Source organism: Carlito syrichta, unplaced genomic scaffold (genome assembly GCF_000164805.1).
Source record: "Carlito syrichta isolate Samal-C Ts95f unplaced genomic scaffold, Tarsius_syrichta-2.0.1 Scaffold312887, whole genome shotgun sequence".
Lineage (NCBI taxonomy): Eukaryota > Metazoa > Chordata > Mammalia > Primates > Tarsiidae > Carlito > Carlito syrichta.
The window spans coordinates 9,151-35,622 of record NW_007256983.1 but is presented as its reverse complement, the minus strand read 5'-3'; the positions used below and the strand labels follow the sequence as shown (position 1 = coordinate 35,622).

Here is a 26,472-nt window from a genome sequence, read left to right as displayed (position 1 = left end):
TTGAGACCCACCCGGGCAACTTGGCAAGATGTCGTCTCTACAATAAATCAAAAATTAGCCGGGCGTGGTAGCGCGTACCTGTAGTTCCAGCTACTTGGAAGGCTGAGGCGGAAGGATCGCCGGAGCCCAGCAGGTCGAGGCTGCAGGGCTGGGAGCGGTCACTGCACTCCAGTCTGGGTGACAGAGTGAGACTCCAACTCAAAAAATAAAAATAGAAAATAAAATAAATGGAAGCATATAATTTGTGATCTTTTGTGATTGACTTGTTACACTTAGCATAATTGTTTTTAGGATTCATATATGTTGTAGTATCTATTACTACTTCATTCCTTTCTATGGTCAAATAATATTCATTGTATTGATTTACTACATTTTATGTACCCATTCATTCGTTGATGGACATGTGAGTTATTTTCACTTTGGGTTATTATGACTAATGTTGCTATGAACATTTGTTCACAAATTTCTGTGGAAATAGGTTTTGCTTTCTCTTGGGTATATATCTAAGAACTGGAATTTTGTGTCAAATGATAATTTTATATTTAACTTTTTGAGGAATTACTAGACTGTTTTCTAAAATAACTGTACCATTTTGCATTCCAACCAGTAAGGTATGGGGGCTTAAATTTCTCTACATACTCAACAATACTTGTTTTTTAGTTAGCCATTCTAGTGAGTCTCAAGTGATATTGTCTAGTGATTTTGATTTGCCTCTCCGAAATGAACAATAAAGTTGAGCATGTTTTCATCTTTTGAGAAATATCTCTGCAGATTTGTTGCCCCTTTTTCAATTTGTTGCCCCTTTTCATTACAGAGTTGTAATTTTCAGATATGTTGTTTACCATTATATCCTCCTATTCTGTGGATTGTCTCTTAATTTCTGTTAATGTTACAAAATTTACATAATGTAAACTTTACCATTTTAATTATTTTAAAGAACTTTCTAAGTTCTAGATATTTCATATACATGATATATTATATAATTTTTGTTGTTGACTTTTTCATTTAGCATTACTTCAAAGTTCAACCATATTATAACATGTATCAATACTTCATTTTATTTTATGACTGAATAATATTACATTGTATGTCTTTGCAGTTTATTTGCCATTCATCTATTGATAGGCAATTTGGGTTGTTTCAATATTACTGCTGTGAAAACGGTTGTACAAACCTTTATTTGAGACCCTGATTTGAACTATTTTGGATCTATACCTAGAAGTGGAATTGCTGGATTATTTTATAATTCTATGTTTAATTTTTTAATGAACTGCCATACTATTTTCCATATGGGCTGCGCAATTTTACATTCCCACTACCACTGCACAAGGGCTCCAATATTGTGACATTTTAGTCAATATTGGTTTGTTTGTTTTTTCTGTTTTGAATGGTAGACATGCTAATGGGCATAAGACACTGTATCATTATGGTTTGGGTTTTCATTTCCCTAATTATTAGTAATATTAAGCACCTTTTCACATGCTTCTTGGCAATTTGTATATGGTGTTTGAAGAAATGTCTATTCAAATCCTTTGTCAACTTTTAAATTGGATTATTATTTTGTTGTTGAGATATAGGTGTTCTTTATATATGCTGGCTACTGATCCATTATCAGATATATGGTTTGCATAAGTTTGTATAAATGGCAAAGGCATAAAAGTAACTATAAATCAGTATTAATGAATATATTAAGCCATAGCATAAAAAGATGTTATGATTACAGCAAGAATATTTTTTGTTGGTGATGGAGAGGTGTAAAGGGGTAGAGTTTTTTATATGATTGAAGTTAATTTGCTTTTGGTTTAAAATAGACTGTTTTAACTTTAAGATGCATTATGTCACCTCCACAATAACCACAAAGAAAATAACTACAAAAGATATACAGATGTTAATGAGAAAGGAAATCAAAATGTGTCACTACAAAAAAATTAAATGGGACACAAAGGAAGAAAAGGAAAAGGGAAAAAAAAAGCCACAAGATCTGTAGGTGACAATGGGCAAAATGGCAACAGTAAGTCTTTTTTTAATGAGTAGTTACTTTAAATATAATAGATCAAAGTTCCCGATCAAAAAACATATAGGAGGTGGAGTGGGAGGGACCCCCCCTCCACAAAAAAGACATACATTAGCTGAATAGAAAGTGCCAACTATATGCAGCCTACAACAGTCTACAAGAGCTTCACTTTAGACATAAGGGCACATATAAGCTATAAGTGAAAGAATGGAAAGCAATATTCCATGAAAATGGTAACCAACAGAGAGCAGAGTTGGCCATAATAATATCAGACAATATTGATTTTTTTATATTCTAAAGCTATGACAAGAGATAAAAAAGGATATTCTATAATGATAAGTGTCAATTCATCAGGAAAATAGATAAGCAAACACTGACATAACTGAAGGTAGAAATAGCAACCTAAGGATTGGTGAATTTAAATACCCCACTTACACACTGGAGAAACATCAGATAGTTGATCAATAAGGAATCAAAGAACTTGAACACTATAAATCAGTTGAACCCAACAGACATATGCAGGACACTCCACCCAACAGGAGCAGAATAAACATTCTTTTCAAGCACGCATTGAAACATTTCCAGGATGGATCACACATTAGGCAATGAAACAAGTCTTAACAAGTTCAAGAATATTGAAATCATACAAAGTATCTTTTCTAACCACAATAGAATGAAACTAGAAATCAATAGAAGGAAAGTAGAAAAATCTGCAAGTGTGGAAATTGAACACCAAACCACCAATGAGTCAAGAAGAAATTACAAGGGAAATTGAAAAAATTATCTTGCTGGACTCTCATTTTGTTCCTGTAGTTTCTTGATTTTGTTAAATTATCTGTGTTCTCTTGTAGTTTGCTGAGCTTTTCTTGTTTTTCAATTCTCTGTTGGACAACTCAGACCTGCATTATCTGGGTCAGGTACTGGAAGTTTACTGTGTGCTTTTGGTGGTGTCACATTTCCCTGATTCTTTATGATCCATGTAGATTTATATAGATTTTTATGCATTTGAAACACCAGTCATCCCTTCCAGATTTTATGTCCTGGCTTTGGAAAGGAAAGACCTACACCTGCAAGTGGCAGAAGAACTCTGGAGTGCACTGTAGCACTGCTTGTCAAGTGTGAGGACTTGTGGTTTCTCATAGATTCAGACAACTGGAGTCTGCAACGTCATTAACTGCATGGTCCTTGGCAGTGAGGGTTGAGTGTGGTGGTCAATGGTGGGTGCAAGGGCTGTTGGGGTCCTCAATTGCACCTTTGCCTCCAGCAGGAAGGGACCACGGCTGATGGCAGTAAAGGATGGGCCAGTGGTGTGCACATGTTTGGCTGCAGGGGCCAGTTGCAGGTGCCAACATGGTGGTTGGGGCCAGCAGTAGAAGTTGGGTCTAGTTGCATGTGTTTGCTGTGCTGCTGGGACTGGGGCTGGTGATGTGATGTACATGCAGTGGGCCACTACCTGTGAGGCAGTGGAGGCTGGCAGCAGGGTTGGGGTTGGCTACATGTATGCACATAGTTGTGGGATTAGCTGATGACCTATGTGAGCATTGGGAGCAGGGTCTGCCCATGGGGCCTAGGCTGTTTTTTTGTTTGTTTGTTTGTTTGAGTTGGAGTCTCACTCTGTCACCCAGACTAGAGTGCAGTGGCACGCTCCTGGCCACTGCAGCCTCAACCTGCTGGGCTCTAGCCATCCTTCTGCCTCAGCCTTCCAAGTAGCTGGAACTACAGGCGTGCGCTACCACGCCCAGCTAATTCTTTGATTTGTTGTAGAGATGAGGTCTTGCCAAGTTAACATTTCTGATGGCCACATGGAGTTCTGGGGCCAGGATACCTGCAGCAGCACTGGCTGGGGAAGCTGGGGTGAAAAAGAAGAGGTAGGGTAGGGAGCTCAGCCAGCTCAGAATTTAATAGAGATTGTATTGAATCAGCAGATCAATTTGGAGGAGAACTGCCATCTTAACAATATGTGAACATGGAATGGATCATCATTTATCCAGATTTATTTCAGCAATGTTTAAAGTTTTTAGTGTACACGTGTTGGTTTTATTTTATTAAATTTATTTCTAATTGCCTTATTATTTTGATTATATTGTAAATGTAATCATTTACTTAGTTTCATTTTTAATTTCTTATTGCTACTACACGGATATGCTATTATTTTTGCATGTTTATCTTCTATCCTGTGATATAATTTTTTGTGAATTTTAATCATATAGTAAGTATAAGGCCATCTTCAAATAAAGATAGTTGCAGTATTTCCTTTCAAATATCGATATTCTAGTTTGGTTTTTTTTCCCCTTATTGCACTAAAATCTCCAGTAAAATTTTGATGAGTAGTGACAAAAGTGGACATCTATGTCATGCTCCTGATCTGAAGGAAAACACATTTAGTCTTTCACCATTAATTTTTTTTTAGGTGCCTGTGGTGGCTTTATAATGCCTCAATTTGGGTAACCCAAAGGTAAAAGTACATTTCACAGGATTACCTTGTTCTTGTTTTTTAGCATACACACTCTCTCACATACACATCATTGCTAGCCTGTTGACTTATTTCATCAGTATGAAGCAGTATCTGTGGCTGCAACTGCTCTACATTTTTGGAATCTCTCATTTATTTTTGACTCCTGGATGAGCTGTGTGTTGTTGCAAGATACCTTCCATTCTTGATGACAGCTTGTCCTGTGGACTTTGAGCTGCAGCTTGAGAGATACAGAGACTGCTTAACCAGCCAGTTCCCTTTAAGAAATCTCTTAATATACATATGCCTATTGACTCTGCTAGCTTCTTTAAGCCTGATTGACAATACCCTTTACTAGGATGAAGTTTCCTTTTTCAATTTCTATTACTAGCATTTTGAAAGTTTTAAATAAAAAATGTAAGTCAGACTGTGTCAAATATATTTGTGTATGTCTACCGAAGTATTTTTAAAGTTTTAGGCCAGGCACAGTGGCTCACGCCTATAATCCCAGCACTCTAGGGGGCCGAGGTGAGAGGATTGCCTGAACCCAGGGGTTTGAGAACAATCTGGGCAACTTGGCAAGACCTCATCTCTACAATAAATCAAAAAATTAACCGGGCGTGGTGATGCATGCCTGTAGTTCAAGGCTGAAACAGAAGGATCACCTGAGCCCAGCAGGTCGAGGCTGTGACAGAGAGAGACTCCAACTCAAAAAAAAAAAAGTTGTATTTGTATGTTGAGAGCTTACATTATAAATGGGTTTTGAATTTTGTCAAATGTTTATTCTTTAAACATTTTTGTGCCTAGGTTCCTGAGAGTCTGTAGTTCATAATCCACAGTGTTTCTTTTGATATTTTTAATCTACCTTTGGTACCAACAAAAACTAGCCTCATAGTATGAATTTAGAAGTGTTTCCTCTTCCTCCTCCTCTGTTTTCTGAACAAATTTGTGAAGTATTGGTATTATTTATTCTTTAAATATTTCATAGATTTCATCAGTTTGTGGGCTGTTATTCATGGAAATTTTAAATGAATAAAGTTCATTATTTGTTATTATCTATTCAAGTTTTAAAATTTCTTCTTTAGTCAGTTCTAGTAATTTATGACTTATTGGAAATGTTTCCCTTTTATCTAACTTGTCTAATTTGTTGGCACAAAGTTGTTTTAATTTCTGTAGTTTTAGTAGTGATAATTTATGTTATCTCTTTTTTCTTTGTCAATTTTGTTGATCTTCTCAAAGAACAAACTTTTAGTTTCAATCATTTTTAATATGTTGTTTTAACATTTTCTATGTATTTGGTTTCCATTGGTACCTTTATTATTCCTTTCCCTTTGCTTGCTTTGGGTTTAGTTTGCTCTTTTTTTTCCCCTAGTTTCTCTAACTTGGAAGTTTAGATTATTGATTTTAGATCTTTACTCTTTTCTTACATGGGATATTACAGCAATTAGTTTCCCTCCAAGCATTGTTTTAGTTGTATCCCATATGTGTTGGTATATTGCTTTCATTTTCGTTCAATGCAAAAGATTTTAATTTCCCTGTGATTTCTGCTTAATCTACAAGTCATTCAGATATATGTTAATTTCCAAGTAATTTTAGTTGGAGAACATAGTTTGAATGATTTCATCCTTTTGTAATTTGTTGAGACTTGTTTTATGGCCTAGTGTGTGGCCTGGACAATGTTCCATGTGTGCTTGTAAAGAATGTGTATTCTGCTGCTGTTGGGTGCAATGTTATAAAAATGCCATTTAGGTAAAGTTGGTTGATAGTATTATTCTTCGAGTCTTTTCTATCCATGCTAAACTATGTCTACTTATATTAATTATTGAGAGTGGAGAATTGAAATCTCCTATTGTTGAATTTTATATTTTTCCTTTCAATTTTGTCTATATTTGCTTTATATATTTTGAGTCTGTTGTCAGGTGCAGATTCATTTGTAATTATTTTATTTCCCTGATTAATTAACCTTTTAATCTTTATTAAATTTATCCGTCTCTAATAATGCTTCTTGCCATAAAGTCTATTTATTATCTAATAGAATAGCCATTTTAGCTCTCTTATGGCTGCTGTTTCTATGTATTTCCCTACCTTTTTCCTTAACTGCATTTTTAAAATCTAAAGTGTGTCTCCTATGGCAGCTTATGTTTAGATTTTGTCTTTTGTCCGTTTTACAAATTCTACATCTTGACTGGAGTGTTTATTAGTACACTCACATTTAATGTAGTAACAATATAATTGATTCCTGTATTTTTCATGTTTGTCTTGTTCTTTTGTTCCTATTTTGCTACTTCTTTTGTGTTAAATAATGTACCTGTACCATTTTCATTCCTTTTTTAAAACTATTTTTATTTTCTAATGGCTATACTAGCGATTACTACGTGCAGCTTAATTTATCTCAATATACCTCCTATTACATCTCTAGAAACTTTTTCCAGTATATGTCCATTTTTTTCTCCTCTTTTTTATTTAGTGTTATAATCATTGATCTGTAGATCACTTTAGGTAATGAAATATTCATTCATTACCCAAACTTTTAAACAATATTAGGTCTTCCAATCCACGCATATGGGATGTGTATCCACTTATTTATGTTTTTAAAAATTTCTTTCAGCAATGTTTTATAGTTTTCATTGTATAATTCTTTCATTTCCTTGACTAACTTAATTCCTAGATATTTTATTCTTTTTGATGCTATGTTCAAAAATTGTAAGAATTTTTTTCATAATTTTCTTTTCAGATAGTTCTCTGTCTTTTGATTGAAGAGTTTAAGTCATTTACATTTAAAATAGTTACTGATAAGAAATAACTTACTGTCATATTACTATTTTCTATATTGCTATAGCTTGTTTGTTCCTCACTTCCTGCATAACTGTTTTGTGTTTAGTTGATATTTTGTAACAAGATGTTTTAATTTCTCTTTTTCTTTCATTTCCTTTTGAGTGTATTCTTTTTTTGAAATTTTAATTACTTTTTATTAAAAACTGCCCTGAATGCTAAATATCCATCCACCTTTACAATAAACAAATACAGCAACAGTAACTCACATGAAAACAAAACAAACTTCTAATAGCCATTATTTTTCTGTTTGGGACAGTTTTAAAGTTTTTCTTTTGTCACAAAAACAGGAATGTACCTATACAAAGGCTCAAAATAGGCCATCTTTTTAAACAGAAAGGCTTTCTTAGTATGCAGTTCAGACATGAGAGACACTTCTCTGAACAGGAACCTGCACTGTCTTCAATCCTATGTATGCAGATGTCTAAAATACTGTCAAACAGTATTTTCCCTATTTTGTAGTAATATAATATTCCTATTAGCAAAAAAGAGGTAAACAGCCCCTAGAGACTGAAGGGACTTAGAGTCATAGGATGAGGATTTTCTCTTAATATTTTTAATTTTGATGTTTGGAACTCTTGATGCAACATTCTAGAGCAGGGTAATCAGGACCTGTCATGCCCAAGGGACTGATAAAGAGAAAAACTCTATTTATTCTTTGTGATTTGATGCACAGATGAAAAACTTAACATATAATAACAGAAGTTGGTCATTAATAATCACATCTTGCCGGGCTCAGTGGCTCAGCCTGTAATCCCGTGCCTTTGGGAGGCTGAGGTGAGTGGATTGCCTGAGCCCACGGGTTCGAGACCCGCCTGGGCAGGCGAGACCTCATCTCTACAATAAATCAAAAAATCAGCTGGGCGTGGTAGAGCATGCCTGTAATTCCAACTACTTGGAAGGCTGAGGCAGAAGGGTCACCGGAGCCCAGCAGGTCGAGGCTGCGGTGGCCGGGAGCGGCCACTGCACTCCAGTCTGGGCCGACAGAGTGAGACTCCAACTCAAAAAAAGAAAATAATAATAATAATAATCACATCTTAGTCTTTCAGCACTTCTGTAAGCAGATGACATGTTCAGTTTTCTAGCTCTTACAGTTTTAACACTGCAACATCAATGATACAGACATCCAGAACCAGATAAAAAGATTTTCAAATTCTTTTTCTCTTAGCACGTCTATTTTTCACTGTCTCTTGGTCCCAATTTATCTGAACAATTACCTTCTGGCATTCTCTGCTATTGCTCATTGTAGTGCTCTCGACTGTCCTTGTGTGTTGTGGGCTGTTTGGGAGAGAGAGCTTGGGAAGGGTGTGCCACTGTAGGGAATCACTGGGATGCCTCCAGGGATGATCCCTTTCATGGTTGCAGGAAGCCCTCCCACAGCCATGTCCACAATGCCTTGTGGATATCTATATGTGGCACCACTGAGCTCAGGAGGAATTGCCTGATGGTCTATTACTGACCAGGAAGCTGGAGTGACAAAGAATTCCTTGTTCACACAGTTTTTAATTTTAAAGATGTGGGGTACAATTCAGGGTTATATATACAAATGATCATTATGCAGGTACCCTTGTTAACGAGGTGTGCCCACCTCCCCTGTCAGTTTCCCACAACTGCCAATTCCTTTCTTATAGTATTCTGATAATTGTTCAAGGTCCACTTATGAGTGAGAACATGTGGTACTCAGTTCTTTATTTCTGTGATAGATCACTCATTATTATAGCCTCTAAATCCATCCAAATTGCTGTGAAGTCCATAATTGTGTTCTTTATGGCTACATAATAGTCCGTTGTATATATTTACCATATTTTTTTAATCCAGTCCTTTTTTGATGGGCAGCATGGTTGGTTCCATGTTTTGCTAGTGTGAATAATGCTATAATAAACATGCGTGTCCAGGCAACTTTTTCATAGAGTGATTTGAGTTTCTCTGGGTCTAGTCCCAGTAGGGGGATTGCAGGATCATATGGGAGTTCAATTTTTAGATATTTTAGGAATCACCACACAGTTTTCCACAGAGGCTGTACGGTTTACACTCCCACCAACAGTGTAGAAATATTCCCTTTTCACTACATTCTCTCCAGCATCTGTTTTTTTTTGTTTGGTTTTCTCTGAGTTATTGATGATGATCATCCTGACTGGAGTTAGATGGTATCTCAGTGTGGTTTTAATTTGCATCTCTTTGATGACTAGTGAGACTGAGAATTTTTTCTGTCTTTTGGCTGCTCCTACGTCTTCTTTTGAGAAGTGTCTATTCATATCTTTTGCCCACTTCATAATGGGGCTATTTGATTTTTTCTTTTCGGCTCGTTTGAGTTCCTTGTAGATCCTAGATGTTAGGCCTTTGTCAGACATACAGTGTGCAAATACTTTTTTCCCCCAGTCTGTGGGCTATTTCCGTGCTCTCTTGATGGTTTCTTTTGCTTTGCAGAAGCTAGTCAGTTTGATGAGGTCCCAGTTGTCTATCTTATCTCTTATGGTTCCTCTTTCACCAGGAACTGGTTGTCAGTTCGAATTTCCATAAGGATGTCTCCTGCATTTTCTAAGGTTCTTATAATTTGAGGTTTTATACTTAGGTCTTTGATCCATTTAGAGTTGATTTTTGTGTATGGTGATAGGTAGGGGTCTCATTTTAATCTTCTGCTTGTGGTCAACCAGTTTTCCTAGCACCATTTACTGAATAGGTGCCCCTATTGATGGTGGTTGATGGTGGAGGCTTTGTCAAAGATGAGTTGGTTGAGAAATTGAGGTTTTTCTTCTGGAATCTCTATCCTGTTTCATTGGTCTATATTCCTGTCCTTGTACCAATACCAGGCTGTTTGATTATTGTAGCTTTATAATAAAGTTTAAAGTCCGGGAGTGTGATACCTCTCACTTTGTTTTTTGTTTGTCTGTTTGTTTGTTTGCTAAGGGTTGTTTTGGCTGTTCATGGTCACTTATGTTTCCATATGAATTGCTGTATTGTCATTTTCAGGTCTGAGAAGAATGCTGCTGGTAATTTAATGGGTATTGCGTTAAATCTGTAGATTGCCTTGGGTAGGATGGACATGTTGATTCTTCCAATACATGAGCATGGAATATTTTTTCATTTGCATATGTCAGCTTTGACTTCTTTGAGCAGTGTTTTGTAGTTTTTGTTGTAAACTTCTTTCACTTCTCTGGCTAGGAAGACACCAAGGTATTTCATTTTTTGTGGTTATTGTGAATGGGATTGTGTTTTTTATTTGGGTTTCTGTTTGTTTATTGTTGATGTTTAGGAATGAGACTGTCTTTTGCACATTTATTTTATACTCTGAGACTTTGCCAAAGTCCTTTATCAGTGCAAGGAGATTTTTGACAAATTCTCTTGGGTTTTCAAGGTATAGCATCATGTCATCTGCAAAGAGGGATAACTTGACTTCCTCTTTTCCTATTTGGATACCCCAGATTTCCTTCTCTTGACTGATTGCTCTAGCTAAGACTTCCAATGTTGAACAGCAGGGGTGAGAGTGGGAACCCTTGTCTTGTTCCAGTTTTCGGGGGAAATGGTTTCAATTTCTGTCTGTTTAACAGTATACTGGCTGTGGGTTTCTCAGATAAGGCTCTTACTATTTTGAAGTATGTTCCATCTATGCCTAGATGTTCAAGGGTTTTTATCAAGAAGGGGTGCTGTATTTTATTGAAAGCTTTTCCCGCATCTAATGATATAATCATGTGGTTTTTGTTTTTACATCTGTTGATGTATTTAATTATGTTGCTGGTCTTGCAGATGTTGAACCAGCCCTACATCCTGGAGATGAAGCCTGCTTGGTCATGGTGGATGATTTTTGAGATATGTTGTTGAATCCAGTTTGCTAGAATCTTGGTGAGAATTTTAGCATCTATGTTCATCAAGGATATTAGCCTATAGTTCTTTCTTTGTTGGATCTTTACCTAGGTTGGTTATTACTGTGATGTTAGCTTCATAAAATGATTTGGGGAGAGTTTCATCCTTCTCGATTGCCTGGAATACTTTCAAGAGGATTGGTATCAGCTCCTTCTTGTATGTTTTATAGAATTCTGCTGGAAAGCCATCTGGTCCAGGGCTTTTTTTTTTGTAGGTAATTTTCTTTTTTTTTTTGAGTTGGAGTCTCACTCTGTCGCCCAGACTGGAGTGCAGTGGCCGCTCCCGGCCACCGCAGCCTCAACCTGCTGGGCTCCGGCGATCCTTCCGCCTCAGCCTTCCGAGTAGCTGGAATTACAGCATACGCTACCACGCCCAGTTGATTTTTTGATTTATTGTAGAGATAAGGTCTCACTGCCCAGGCGGGTCTTGAACCTGCGGGCTCAGGCAATCCACTCACCTCAGCCTCCCAAAGGCACGGGATTACAGGCTGAGCCACCGAGCCCGGCTTGTAGGTAATTTTTTTTTTTTTAATGACATAGTCGACTTCCTGGGTTGATATTGGTCTATTTAGGGTCTCAATTTCTTCTTGTTTCAACCTGGAGAAGTTCTGTGATGTCAGAGAGTCCTCCACCTTATTTAGGTTTTCAAGTCTGTTTTCATACAAGTGTACTTAGTAATGTCTATAATCTTTTGTATTTCTTTGGGATCAGTTGTGACTTGATCTTTTGCATTTCTGATTGTGTTTATTTGAACTTTTTCTCTTTTTCTTGGTCACTCTAGCTAGGGGTCCATTCATCTTGTTTATCCTTTCAAAGAACCAGCTTTTTGTTTCATTGATTTGTTTTGTATTATATTTTTGTCTTCTACGTCCTGAATTTGGACTTTTATGTTGGTGACTTGGATTCTTCTACTCAAGGTAGGGTTTTGGTGGTCTTGCTTTTCCAGTTTTCTTAGGTGATTTATTAGGCCATTAACTTGTGATCTTTCCATTTTCTTCATGTGTGTTCATAGAGATATGAATTCCCCTCTTAGTACTGTTTTCATGGCATCCCAGAGATTTTAGTAAGATGTTTCTTCATTTTCATTTGTCTCCAGGAAAATTTAATTTCTGTTTTGATTTCCATGTTGACCCAGGAGTTTTTTTTTTAGCATCATGCTGTTTAGTGTCTGTGGCTTTGTGGGTTTGGGGGGAACTTTGTTGGTGTTGATATTTATTTTTACTCCACTGTGGTCTGAGAAGGTGTATGGCAGTATTTCAATCTTATAAAATTTATTTATGCTTGATTTATGACAGAGGATATGGTCAAATCTTAGAGTAAGTTCCATGTGGTGATGAGTAGAATATATATTCCACGGTTGTTGGGTGGAGTGTTCTGTAGGTATCAATTAAGTCCATTTGGTCAAGAATCATGTTGAGGTTCCGGATCTCCTTGATTTTTTGTCTTGATGATCTGTCTAGGATTGTTAGTGGAATATTTAAGTCCCTGGTTATGATAGTGTTAGAGTCAATATCTTTTTAAAGTTCACCTAGAAGCTGCTTTATGAAAGTTGGTGTTCCTATGTTGGGTGCATATATATTTAGGATGGATATTTCTTGTTGATGAATTGAACTTTTTATCATTATATAGTGACCTTCTGTATCTTTTAACATTTTTGATAGCCTAAAGGGGATTTTGTCTGATATTAAGAACACAACTCCTGCTTTCTTTTGTGTTATGTTCACCTGAAAATTTGTTTTCCGTCCTCTTACTTTGAGTCTGTGAGTGTCCTTTCTGGTGAGATGAGTCTCTTGGAGACAACATAATGTTGCATCATGATATTTTATCCAATTTGTCATTATATGTCTTTTTAGGGGTGCATTTAGTCCATTCACATTCAGAATAATTATTGAGATGTGACAGTGTATCCCTGTCATGTGGTTTTTATAGAGTTTGCTATTGTTGCTGCTGTTTGTTGTCTTTCTTTTAATTTTTGGGTTGATTTATGTGTGTTTTCAATCTTTTTCCTGCATTCTTGGGAAGGATGTGGTCATTCTTTTTTTCTTTCTTCTGTGGTTAATACTTCCTTTTTTTTTTTGAGTTGGAATCTCACTCTTTGGTGCCCAGACTGGAGTGCAGTAGCACGCTCATGGCCACCGCAGCCTCAACCTGCTGGGCTTAGGTGATCCTTCTGCCTCAGTCTTCCAAGTAGCTGGAACTACAGATGCACGCCACCACACCTGGCTAGTTTTTTGTGATTTATTGTAGAGACGAGGTCTCAAACCCCCAGGCCCATGCAATCCTCTTGTCTGGGCTACCAAAGTTCTGGGATTACAGGCTGAGCCACCATGCCCAGCTAATACTTTCTTTTTTTTTGAGTTGGAGTCTCACTCAGTCGCCCAGACTGGAGTGCAGTGGCTGCTCCCAGCCACCGCAGCCTCGACCTGCTGGGCTCCGGTGATCCTTCCACCTCAGCCTTCCAGTAGCTGGAACTACAGGCGCACGCTACCATGCCTGGGTAATTTTTTTGATTTATTGTAGAGATGAGGTCTCACCTGCCCAGGTGGGTCTCAAACCCGCGGGCTCAAGTAATCCACTCACCTCAGCCTCCCCAAGCGCTGGGATTACAGGCTGAGCCACCGAGCCCGGCTGCTAATACTTTCTTAAATGTTTCTTGTAGAGCTGGCCTGGAGGCATTGTAAACTCTTAGGGATTGAATGTCTGGTAAGGAATTTAAATCTCCATCGCTGATGAAACTTAGCTTAGCTGGGTAGGTAATTCATGGTTGAAATTGTTTATCTTTGAGAACTTTGAAGATTGGACTCCAGTGTCTCCTAGCCTGAAATGATTCTGTAGATAAGTCTAATGCTATTCTTTGGTCTTCCCTCATAGGTAGTCTGGCCTTTCTCTCTTGTTGCCTTTAGGATTTTTTTTTTCTTTTATACCTACTTTGTGTAAGCGAATTACTATGTGTCTAAGGGTTGGTCTTCTCTTTTGTTTTCTTCCAGGGGTTCTTTGAATTTCTTGTGTTTAAATGGTCATGTCTCTGATGAGATAAGGGAAGTTTTCTTGAACCATTTCATGTAATGTTTATTCTAGGGTGGTCTCTGTCTCTTTCTCTGCCTCAGTCATTCCATTTAATCTTAGATTCGGCCTCTTGATATAATTGCTTATCTCCTGGAGTCTTCATTCTGTCTTTCTAAGCTTTTTTCCAATTTTTTTTTAACAGTTTGAGTTAGTTCCATATTTTGGTCCTCAAGCTCTGAGATTCTTTATTCTGCTTGCTTAACTCTGCTTTCCAAGCTTATCTATTTATTACTTATTTCATTCATTTTATTCTTTATTGCTGTTACCTCAGTTATCAACTCCTTCATTCTTTCCTCTTGTCGCTCCTTGTTTCTGTTTATCCTTTCTATTAATATCTTGCCCAGTCATTCTGGGGGCTCTTCATTGTTTGAGTTCTGAAGTCTGTATTCTCAGTTGTTGTCTTCCCAGGGGTCTGTATGAGACCCATATTCTTCCTTTGGTTTTTCTTCATTTGTATAGGTTTTCCTCCCACTTTTTTTTAACCTCTTTAATTCTATTGTTCAGTGATGTGGGAATGGTTTTTACTTCTGGTTGCTCAATCTCTTATTCTTCCTTATGTAGATCCTCTGGCTTTGTTCAATTTTGAAGCTGGACTCGGGGTGGAGGGTGTGCATTTTGCAGTTTTGAGATTTAATAAAGGAAAGAGCTGTGATTCAGAAGCTACCTGCAGATTCCAGTGTCTGCTGGCAGGTGTGTGGGCCCTGGAATCCACTTCCCACCAACTTACTATCTGTCTTTGCAGTGGGGATGTATGTTTGCCCCCTGAAAGCAAAATGAGATAAGAAAAAGGAAATGAATTACCAAAGGAAGGAGGAAGACAAAAGGAAGGTGGAGAGAGTGAAAAAGAAGAGGGAAAACAGATAGGTGTACCAACAAACAAAAAAATACAATCATACAAACAAACAAACAAAAACACCTCCTGTTGATGTACTCGCCCTCAAAAATACCCATTCACAAACAGAAAGTCTAAAAAAATTAAAATAACAGAAACAAAGCAAGTACAAAATGTAAACAAAAATAGAAAGAAAGAAGAAAAAAACAGAAACTACAACAAAAAACAAACAAAAGAAAAAAACCAAAACTCACTCTGTGGCCATTTCTGTAACTCCAGGTTCCTTTTGGCTGCCACTGCCACATTAGGAAGAGGCTCTGGTCTCCAGCCCATCCCTTCTGCTCTCAGCACAGGTTGATAGGGTTGCTCTCAGCATGGGTCAGATGCCCCATGGACTACAGTGGGAGGAGGATGGATCAGATCTGGACTCACCCAACTCCTCTGCTGCTGCTGCTGTCCAATCTCCCACTTAGATCTGACATTTCTGTGCCTGTTCCATCATGGGGGAGAGGCATTTGTCTCTCCGAGTCCGATGAGGGAGATAGCCTCTGAGTCCCGGGTTGGAGTTGGAGGTTGGAGGTTGGAGGCTGGACAGAGCTGGGTGGGACAATACACATCAGAGGGAGGGACAGAGTTGGGTGGAGCAATGCAGGGACAGAGAAGGTGGTGCCAGCCAGCATCTCCTCACCAGCAGTGGCAAGACTCCATTCCAGATTTCCACACCCTGCCTTCTCCATGGTTCCTGCTGTTCATGCCTTGTCTGCTGCCACAGTTGATGATGTGGGCCAAGCGGCGTGTGGTGGGGAACAGCTGTTCTCTTCTGCCTCCTCTCAAGAGAGCCCTGAGAACAGCAGACAATCCTGTGTGCTGGGGGCTCCAACCTCAGGGTGGTGGTAGGTTGCAGTCACCTCCAGAGGAGAGCCCCAGGTCTCCCCTCAGACAGACCCGAGTCTCCCCTCAATCAGACTTTCAGTCACCCACCAGCACACACCCACTTACACAGGCAGTCCTTATTTTGTGGAGACTCTTACACTCCAACCTGTTCCATTGACATCTTGCCTCCCATATAGTCTCTTAAGCTTTCTGGGATGTGACCTGTGATTGGCGGATCTTGGTGGTGGCAGCTTACCTCATCTCTAGTGAAGCTTGCTCACTATACCAGGCTGTGTGGGACATGTAGATGAGATTTGGTGCATCATTCAATGAACCTTGAGCAAAGCTGAAGGGCTCTGATTTGTGCACATCAAGGGCTGCTCCTGTATCCTGCCCTCTTTGAGGGCCTGAGCTAGGCTTTCTTGTCCACCAGGCCACCATGGGCTGCATTCACCAAGAATGTCCCTTACCTCCTCTGCTTTATGGTAAAGTCATTGATGAGATGGTGGTTATGTTCATTGAGAGTGCAATAAAGGGAGATGTATTCACTCTGATACAGCAAGTCCTGCAGAGTGTAGACACTCTACACAGGGTTCGCTCTGTCCCATCCTGCAAGTAGGGATCATAAAATATGATGCTGAATCCAAAGACCTTTGATCCAACAGCAATTGTCTGCCCCGTGCAATCAAAGCCAAGGAGGCCCAGCATCTCCCCACAGATATGGGCCCCTCCCAGGTGACCTCGCAGATCTGCTCTACACTCTGTACCTGCATGCCTTCCTGCAGCACCTGGTATGGTCATGTGTTCCCCCAGTACAGGTTGAGGATGTGGCAGATGGTGGGGTCAGATGTCTCCTCCATAGCTGCTGATGAGTTGTTGCACACAGTGATCCCAACCTTGCCAGCAACCTTGATGCCCACGTTGTCATAGCTGTTGCCTATTCACACAATCACTCTCAGGCCCTTGAACCTCTCCAGGTCCTCCCTGGTGAGGGTGAGGGTGTGGTACATCATGGCACTCATGGCTTCATTTAAAACCTTCTCATGGATCTCCTGAGTGGACTGAGCACCACTGAATGCCACGGTGACCAGGTCCTTCAGGATCGGTGTCTCCATGGTGCAGTCGCAGCCGTCCAGCAGTGTCACCAGGGGGTGGGGATGCAGGGAGCCATCCACGATCTGGGGGCGGATACTGTCACAAATTCTGCCCAATCGCTCTCTCTCTCTTGACTTTGTGTTTATGCACAAGGGTAATTCTTTATGGAACTTTGCAACTCTTGGATTCAAAAGTCAAAGCAGTCCTCTAAGAACATAGGGGAACTCGCAGGTGTCTGCGTGCATTATGCCACTATGAGCCCAATATAAATCTGTCCATGGACTCTATAGTTCATACAATGGGCTGTCTGTCTTTTTAAGGGAATACAGCCTCATTGGTTCAAAACCATTTAAGGTGATGAAACCCTCGTCCTGGGCAGTCGGGCGTCACGACGAGAGACGCCCACCCTGGAGGTGGTGGCGGCTGCAGTGGCTCCCGACCCTCCCACCCTACCCGGCATTGGGGGCGGTGGAGGTGGCTTTTCGGCCCTCCCTCAGTATGGCATGGCTCCGGATTCGGTCCCTCGCTCCTCTGGCCACCACTGGCTCCTCCAGGCCTCTCCCAGACCACCTCAAAATCCCTTTGTGCATATTCTATAGCTGTTTTCTTTGTGATTACTATGGGAGTTACATTTACTGCCATAACATTATAATCCTCTAATTTGAACTTATACCACCTTAATTTCAATGACATACAAATCTCTGCTCCATTACAGATCCCTCTTTATCCTTTTTAACTGTTGTCACCTAGATACATCTCTATAAATATGTTAATTTATATTATATTTATAAACATATTTATAAACATGTTCCCCAAATCATAAACTATTATTTTTAGATACATCAGCCTTTAAACTATGTAGAAACATCATGTTACAAACCATAGTTATAACAATAATAGCTTTCAGACCACTTGGGGGTTTTTTGGTTCTGTTTTGTTTTGTTTGTTTGTTTTTTGAGTTGGAGTCTCACTCTTGTCGCCCAGGCTGGAGTGCAACTGCATGCTCATGGCCACCGCAGCCTCTGCCTGCTGGACTTAGGCGATCCTTCCGCCTCAGCCTTCCAAGTAGCAGAAACTACAGGTACGCGCTATCACACCTGGCTAATTTTTGGTTTATTGTAGAGACGAGGTTGCTCCAAATTGCCCAGGCTGGTCTCAAAAAAAAAACCAGAGCCCAGTCCATACTTGTTGTTTTTAAACGTATTTAGTTTCATAAATCATGTAGAAAACAAAATCAGGCCAGGCGTGGTGGCTCATGCCTATAATCCCAGCACATTGGGAGGCAAAGGCAAGAGGATTGCCTGAGCCCACGGGTTGGAGATCAGCCAGGGTGACTTGGCAAGACCTCGTCTCTACAATAAATTAAAAAATTAGATAAGTGTGGTGGCATGCATCTGTAGTTTCAGATAGTTGGAAGGCTGAGGCAGAAAGATCACCGGAGCCCAGCAGGTCAAGGCTGTGGTGGCCGTAAGCATACCACTGCACTCTAGCGTGGGTGACAGAGTGAGACTCTTACTCAAAAAATAAAGAAAAGAAAGGAAGGAAGGGAAAGAAGAGAAAGACAGAAGAAAAAAAAACAAAAGCAGAGTAACAGTCCATAGTTACAATAATACTAGCTTTTATAAATACCTTTATTGAGATCTTTACTTTTTCAGGTTACTGTCTAGTATCCTTTTGCTTCACTTTGCATAACTCCACTCAGCATTTCTTGCAAAGCAGGTCTAGTGGTAATGAATTTCCTTGTTTTTTTGTTTATCTGGGAACATTTTAATTTCTCCCTCTATTTGAAAGAAAGTTTTGCCAAACACAGAATTTTTGATGCTGTTGTTGTTATTGTTGCCCAGACTGCAATGCAGCAGCACAATCATGGCTCACTGCGGCCTTGGCTTCCTGGGCTCAGGCTCAGACCTCCTGAGGAGCTGGCACTACAGAAATGTGCCACCACACCCAGTTATTTTTTTTTTTTTGTAGAGGTGAGGTCTTGCTATGTTGTGTAGGCTGGTCTTGAACTCTGGGACTCAAGCAATCCTCCTGCCTTGGCCTCCTATAATGTTGAGATTACATTCATGAGTCACCGTGCCTGATTAGACTCAGGATTTTGGACCATTTTTTTTCTTTTAGCACTTTGAATATACTGGATCACTGCCTTCTGGCTTCCAAAGTTTCTGATAAATCTGTTGATAATCATATTGGGATCTCTTATTTGTGATGAGTCACTTATCTCTTGCTATTTTCAGGGTTCTCTTTTTGATTTTGAAAGTTTGATTAAAGTTTGCCTTTGTGTGAGCTTGAATTCATCTTGCATTGAATTCAGTATGTGTTTTGGATGTTTATATTCATGTCTTTCATAACATTGGGAAAGTTTTTGATATTGCTTCTTCAAATACTATGTCTCCTCTTCTTCTGAGATGCCCACAGTGTATATGTCGGGTCACTTGAGGGTGTCCCACAGTTCAATTTTCCTCCACCTATTATTTATTTATTTGTTTGTTCTTCAGACTTGAAAATTTCCATTGTCCCATCTTCAACTTTGCTGATTCTTTTGCCTGTTCATTTCTATCTTTGATTCCTTTATTGAATTTTTCATTTTGGTTAGCTCCATAACGTTTATTTGGTTTCTCTTTATTGATATTTCTGTTTCATTCATGCATCATTTTCTTGATGTTGTCATCATTTTCCATGAGCTCTTTGAGCATCTTTAAGACAATTGTTTTTAAATCTTTCTCTAGTAGATTACCAATCACTTTTTTGTCATGGGAAGTTTCTTTTTATTTTTTCCATTGAGTAGGCTATATATATTTTTTATTGTATGCCCTTTGATTTCTCTTTCTCCTATTTATTGCTATATGCACTCTCTGTGCCAAGGATCAGCCTAAGGTGTAAATCAAGGTCTTCTAAAACATTTTCTGAATCTTTCCTTGGACATATGAAGTCTCATTTTTTTTTTTTTGAGTTGGAGTCTCACTCCATTGCCCAGGCTGGAGTGCAGTGAAACACTCACAGCCACCCTAGCATCAACACGCTGGGCTCTGGCAATCCTTCTGCATCAGCTTTCCAAGTAGCCAGAGTGCATTACCATGCTTGGGCTAATTTTTGATTTATTGTAGAGATGAGGTCTTGCCAAGTTGTCCGGGCTAGTCTTGAACCCACAGGTTCAGGCAATTCACTCGCCTCAGCCTCCCAAAGTGCTGAGATTACAGGCTGAGCCACCTAGCCTGGCCAAAGTCTCTTTCTTATATTTCCTGTACATGCAGTTGCTTGTTAATGTCCCAGTCATATAGTCTGGCTTCCAAAAGGAGGAAAAGAAAAATGAAGGGGAGAAAAAAAGTGTGCATGGGTTGCAGGAGTTTTGAACTCCACTGTCAGCTTAAACCAGTAACCTCAGTTTCTTGTCCCACAACCAAGAAGATTAAGACATGCATACCCCAAAAGGATGAGTAAAAGGAGTTTAAGCAACAAAGTTCTCCAGAAAAAGAGAGGGGATCTGAAATGGGTAACTTATACTAAAAGTGTGTTTGTGGGTTTTTTGTTGTTTGATTTTTGTTTTCATTGTAGCCACGAGGTCTCGCTGTGTGCTCAGGCAATCCACTTGCCTCCCAAAGTGCTGAGATTATAGACTGAGACACTGAGCCTGGTCTGTATGTGGTTTTTATCTTATCTTTTCTGGGGTCGTTTCTTTCATTTACATTTCATTCATCCCTTACTTCCTGAAACCCAATTTTTATTGTGCATGGGAGTCCTTGACCAAGATTACTCTCCTTGAATATTACCTGAAAGGCACAGAGAACAGTCAGAAGGGCATTCCCAAGATGGCGCTGCCTCCCCAAAACAACAAAGGCCCTAAGCGGCTTTTCCCGCCCGCGCAAAACTTAAACCTGTGCTCAAACAACCTCTCCCTATAGAAATACTACCTCATAGTCTCCTCCAATAAGACCCAAACAGGGCACTGGCCAGCCCCTGCAAGGTCCATAAATATACCCCTCTCCCTGCATAGCTCTCTCTCCTTCTCTCTTACTCTCTGTCTTTCACTCTCTCTCGCCCTCTCTCCCCCTCTCTCTTTTTCTCTCTCTGTCCCCACCACTCTCTTGCTAGCTCTCTCACTCTCTCTCTCCTTCCCTCTTTCTCTTTCTCTCTCTCTCTCTTGGTCTCTCTTATTCTCTCTCTCTCCCCACCACTCTCTTACTTTCTCTTTCTCTCTCTTGGTCTCTCTTTCTCTTTCTCTCTTTTGCTCTTCCTCGGTTACAGTCCCTTCGTGTAACTGCCCCTTTAATAAATCTCTTAGTTCTGACCGGGTGTGGAGTCGTTACTGGTGCCGAACTTCTTTCATTGGTGCCATGACTCGGATGGGTGCTCCCTCACCTCTGTGTGGGTGTATTCCCATAGGCGAGAGCCCTGACCTGGCACCTGTGGCCACTCCGGCCCTCCTGGACCCCCAGTGTTTTGAATGCATAAAATGCATCCATCAGCAACCATTGGATAGGTAAATCCCCTCCCCCAAACAAAGGAGCGAAAAACTTGCTGGGAAACTCCGAAGGGAACGGACTTCAGGAACCGCCCCCTTCGGCCCCCAGGTGAGGGGGAACATACCTCGCCTTGGCTTTCATGACCACAGTGGACCCTAAAGTCTTCCTCTTCTCCTTTATCTCTCTCAAACTTTAAAAACTCCCACGGTTGCCGGTTTGCAGCGGGCCCCAGGGGCCCCACGGCTACTAACCCACAGTGGCTTCAGTAAAATTCTCTTTCTGTCCCTCTCTCTCTTTCCCCCCCTCCCTAAGGAATCCCACGGCTGCCGGGCCACGTCTGCTGGCCCACAGTGGATTCTGAAAGACTCCTATATCTGTCGGGCAACAGTAAATCTCGGAGGTTTCACGTCTATTGCCCCACAGTAAGCCCTGTTGGACCAGCAGGAATTACAACTACACTCCCTACCTGCCGCCTGGTCAAGTGCTCTCTGTCTGTTTTGGAAAATCCTAGCGCTAGGTGACTTGACCCCCTCAGTTTTCCAGGAGAACCCTGGTTGTGCCAAACCTCTGTGATGTCAGACTTTGCCACAGCCACACTTCTCGGACAGCCAACTCTTTGGGGGACACCCCGTTTAGCCTATCTGTCCTGATATGGGAGGTTTGTTATCCTTGCCGGTCGATTCCCTTCTTAAATGCCTTTTAAACAACCTCTCTATACACTCTCCTCTGACATCAAACCCAAATGCCTAATTCACCTCTACACACAAGACTGGCCAACATATCCCTTAGACAACCAAAATCAGTGGCCTATATAATTTCTGAGCGTTCAAAACGGTGGGTAGAAATTCCCCACGTTCAGTCCCTTTCTGTCTTCCATAAACATTCCCTCTACAGCTTCTCTCCCTCCCCCCACCACAAACACTATATGGCCCCTCCCGGTGGCTTGCTCCTCTCCCGTCTCAGATTTCAGTCCTGCAGAGGAGCCCCCTCCTTCCTCTTCAGCTCCACCCACTTCTCCAGCAATTCAACCTCTGTGCCCTGCCCTTTCAATCACCCCCTAGTATAGCCCTCCGGTAACCCAATCCAAGGCCACACTGGTCATTCAGTTACACGTCCCCTTCTCTGTCTCAGACTTTTCACAAATAAAAAAACGTCTTAAATCATACACAGCGAATCCTGCCACTTCCCTCTATTTCTAACTTCAACCCAGCAGATAAACCTCCTATAGTCTGCTTTTGCTATTCCACTCTCCATCAGTTTCTCCTCCTTTTCACCCTCCACCTTTATCTGAGGAGGAAGGGCTGGTGTCTACTGCCGTGGCACCTAACCCTGACCTTCAGTCTTTCTCTTTTACCTTTGCAAAAGGGACCGGTGCCAAAGGCCATGGTGTCTTTTCACCCCCCTCCCCTCACTGCGTGATAAACTCCTGGTAGCATCCCTACAAGTGGCAACAAATCTTTGCTATTTTTTTATCATAAATTTCTCTCAAGTTATATCTAAACTGGAACTATATCAACCTTCTTCCCAAACAAAAGTAAAGGGATCGTGTAAATAAATTCTGTTAGCTAACAACAAAAAGGTGTTAATAAACAGGCTAACTAGGACAGAATAAAAGAGGTTTTTCAAAGACCTCTTTGGAAATGATGGAAATCCAGCAATGTTTCTAAGTCACCTCTCTAAGACATTGCAGCAGTTTACAAATATTAATTTAAACTCTGTGGAGGGACAAACTCTTTTGACTATGTATTTTATCTTCCAGTCACCACCAGGTATTAGGTGCAAACTCCAAAAATTAAAAAAGGGCCCACAAACCCCTAAATTAGAGCTATCAGACATGGCCTTTAAAATCTTTACCAACCAAAAGGAGGAAGAAATACAGGACCACCAACATAAGCAGAAAGCACTTCAGCTTTTATCTACCACTTTAGCAGAAAAAACCACCACTGATAATCTTCCACCCCAAATGGCCAATAGCAGAAGGGGTACACAGCCCCCTTCCCAGGTTTGTTTCCAATGCTGTTAAAATGGGCATATGGCCAAAGACTGTCAAGCCCTACCCACCAACAAAAACCTATCCCGAATGCAAACAGCATGGACATTGGGCTCATGATTGCCTCATCCGCCCAGGAGGAGAACACATGGCCCAGAGGCTTGCTGTAATTAAGGAACACCAGGCATCTCAAAAGGAGATCTCTTGGGCTTGCTCCAGTCAGGTTGACTCACCCCTAACTTGATAGCCCTAATGTCTTTGGAGCAAATCATTAAACCAACCGAGCCTAGGGTGGAAATATCAGTAACTGGAGGGGTTATATCATTTGTTATTAATACGGGGGTTACATGCTCAGCTCTACTTAAATTCCTGGTCCACTCCTTCCTTCACCCTTTGGGTTGTGGGGTACAGGGCATTATATCCAGGCCCTTCACTATGCCATTACTTCCATGTATTCTGGGAAATAAAATATTTCAACACTCTTTCCTTGTTATGCCAATGTGTCCAGCTCCATTATTGAAAAGGGACATTATGACAAAAATTAAAACTCACACCACTGTACTTTTTGGTGCCTTTTGTATAGCTTTGGATTTCCCTAATAGTTCCACATTGGATCCTATCTAAGCCCTTCCGCTGCATATAAACTTATTGCTTTGGTTAGAGCTCTAAGGTTAAAAAAATGTAAAGAAAGTTGTTGGTGTAAGGTACGTTTTTAGTAAGAAAGGATAAAAAAAGATAATAATTATATAGGAAAGAATCTTGTGTGGTACATTTTGTTCTATAATAGAATGGCTGGTTAAAGAAAGCATAGAACAAAAATAGAAGGTTTAAGCATGTCAAAGAATGGTATGAGTTTATCGAACATGTTAGGTGAAAGTTAGTGGAAAAAAGTAAAAGACATTCTGTAACACTCGAGGCTAAAAAAAGTCTCCACATAGTCTGCGTTGGGGGTATACCAACCTAGCAATTGCTAAGAGGTGTCTGAAATATCTTCATGAAAAGTATGACAAAAAGGGGACAAAGCAAATATTTCCTATACCCCTCATTCTTTTATCTGTGTGTATCTGTCACTTTAAATCTGCTAAAAAGCTGGTTGAGTTATTATGCTTTGTTTAATGGGACATGTGGTCTTTTAAAAACTTGATTGGTGCATATTTCTTGATGTCATTTTATGTCTCCTTTTATTTATGTGGTGTTTTCTCCCTACGCACTGTTAAAATTTCTGCCCTTTGTTGTTAAGATTGTAAAAAATTGTCTGCTGCATATAAAAGTGTTACCGGTTATCTTAAATTCTTTCTGGGGACCACTCCCCCTCCCTTCCTTAGCCTGTGTTCTCCTTCATAAATTCTGAAGGGGCTCATTCTAATCCACCTATAAAAATAATAATAATAATAATTTTATAATCTTTCTCTGTCAACTAAGAAAATAAATAGGCTGTTCTCATTTTCAAATGCTGAAGGCCAGGTTAGTTAAAAATAAGTCCATTTCTAAAGGTTTAGGCCTTGCCTAAAATCATGATCAACTGCTTGTCCTTGTAAAAAACTGCTGGGAAGTCTCTTAGAGTCTTGTAATGTATGCTGACTCCCTACTTTATATTGTAATGCTAAGTAACATGAATGCTTGCGGTTTTGGGCTATGCTCATTTAATTGTCCACGTCTTACGACTAAGGCTGCTGTTTAGTAATTTATGAGAATTTTTGACAATTTTGCCTGTTCATAATTAGGAATATGTAGAAACAGATCATTTCACATCTTTGTGGCCTGTTCACTCTAAAGGGTTTTAAACCAGGCGTTCTTGTAGACATCATTAAAAGGTCGTAAAGAAAAAAAAAAGAAAAAGAAAAAAAGGAGAACTCCAAAATGAGCACCAGTCAGAAAAAAGGTAAACAAATTGGCAGTTGCCACTAAAGGCAAAAGCTCCAGCCACCCAAAAGAGGCCTGATAAGGATAAACCTGCTAAGGGGATGGTATCAGCTGCTATAAATGTGGTCAATCTGGGCACCTAAAGCCAATTGTTCTTAATAGTCTAAGCCCCCAGAACTTTGTCCAATACCTGGACTAAAAAGCCACTGAGAGAGATGGTGCAGCCTCTACCGAAGGGGAGAGAAAACACCTAGCTTGGTGATAGTGGCTGTTAACTGAAGGGGGAGGGGCATGGCCCAGCGCAGCACTTTGTATGCCATCCACCCAGAGAATCCTTGGGTCTATATAAATGTGACTGGGGTCCAAATTAATTTCTTAATTAATACTGAGGTTAAGTTTTTAGCCCTTGTGCTAAAACCTGCTCTCCAGTGGAATTAAAGGTGTTCCAAAAACTAAATGTTTCGCCTAACAGTTACTAAAAGGTAAATTCAAATTATGACTGTAAAAGGTTATCTATAAATAAATAAAAAGGAAAGCAAAAAGCAAAGGAAAAATGTAAAAAAGTTGTTGATATACAAATAAGGTTTAAGCAGGATAACAAAAAGAAAGGAATATAAAAAAATATATTTATTTATCTAAGAGGAAATCTTATATGGTACATTTCTGTCCTATAATAAAGTAGATAGTTATGAAAGCCTTAAGTTCAGTCCTAAATGCCATCCATTGTCAAGACAAAATTCAATTAGCCCTCCCCCCACTGTCTTTGCTACAAAAGAGCGAGTTTTTTTTCTTTTCAAATCGTTGCACTATCATTTTGGCTAAATAAGTAACTTTTAAACAACTACTGTGATTTTGTGTCATAATATGCTTTTTAAAAAAAAAACTTTAGTACTTAAACTCTTTAAGTTCTTAATTCAGTCTCTAGGGTGAGATAAGCAGCAAACTCCAGGAACCACACCTACCCTGGCAAAATCCCACTACTGCCAATCCCTTTCTTATTGTATTATGATAATTTTTCAACATTCACTTACAAGTGAAAGTGTGGTACTCGGTTCTTTGTTTCTTTAATAAATCACTCAACATCACAGACTCTGAATCTACCCAAGTTGCTGTAAGGTTCATAATTTTGTCC

The 26,472-nt window shown here is 39.9% G+C and overlaps 1 pseudogene; it reads right to left on the bottom strand.

The window, feature by feature from the left end:
• Positions 1–8,531: 8,531 nt before the first annotated feature.
• On the bottom strand, positions 8,532–17,614 carry LOC103272596 (annotated as a pseudogene).
• Positions 17,615–26,472: the final 8,858 nt, after the last annotated feature.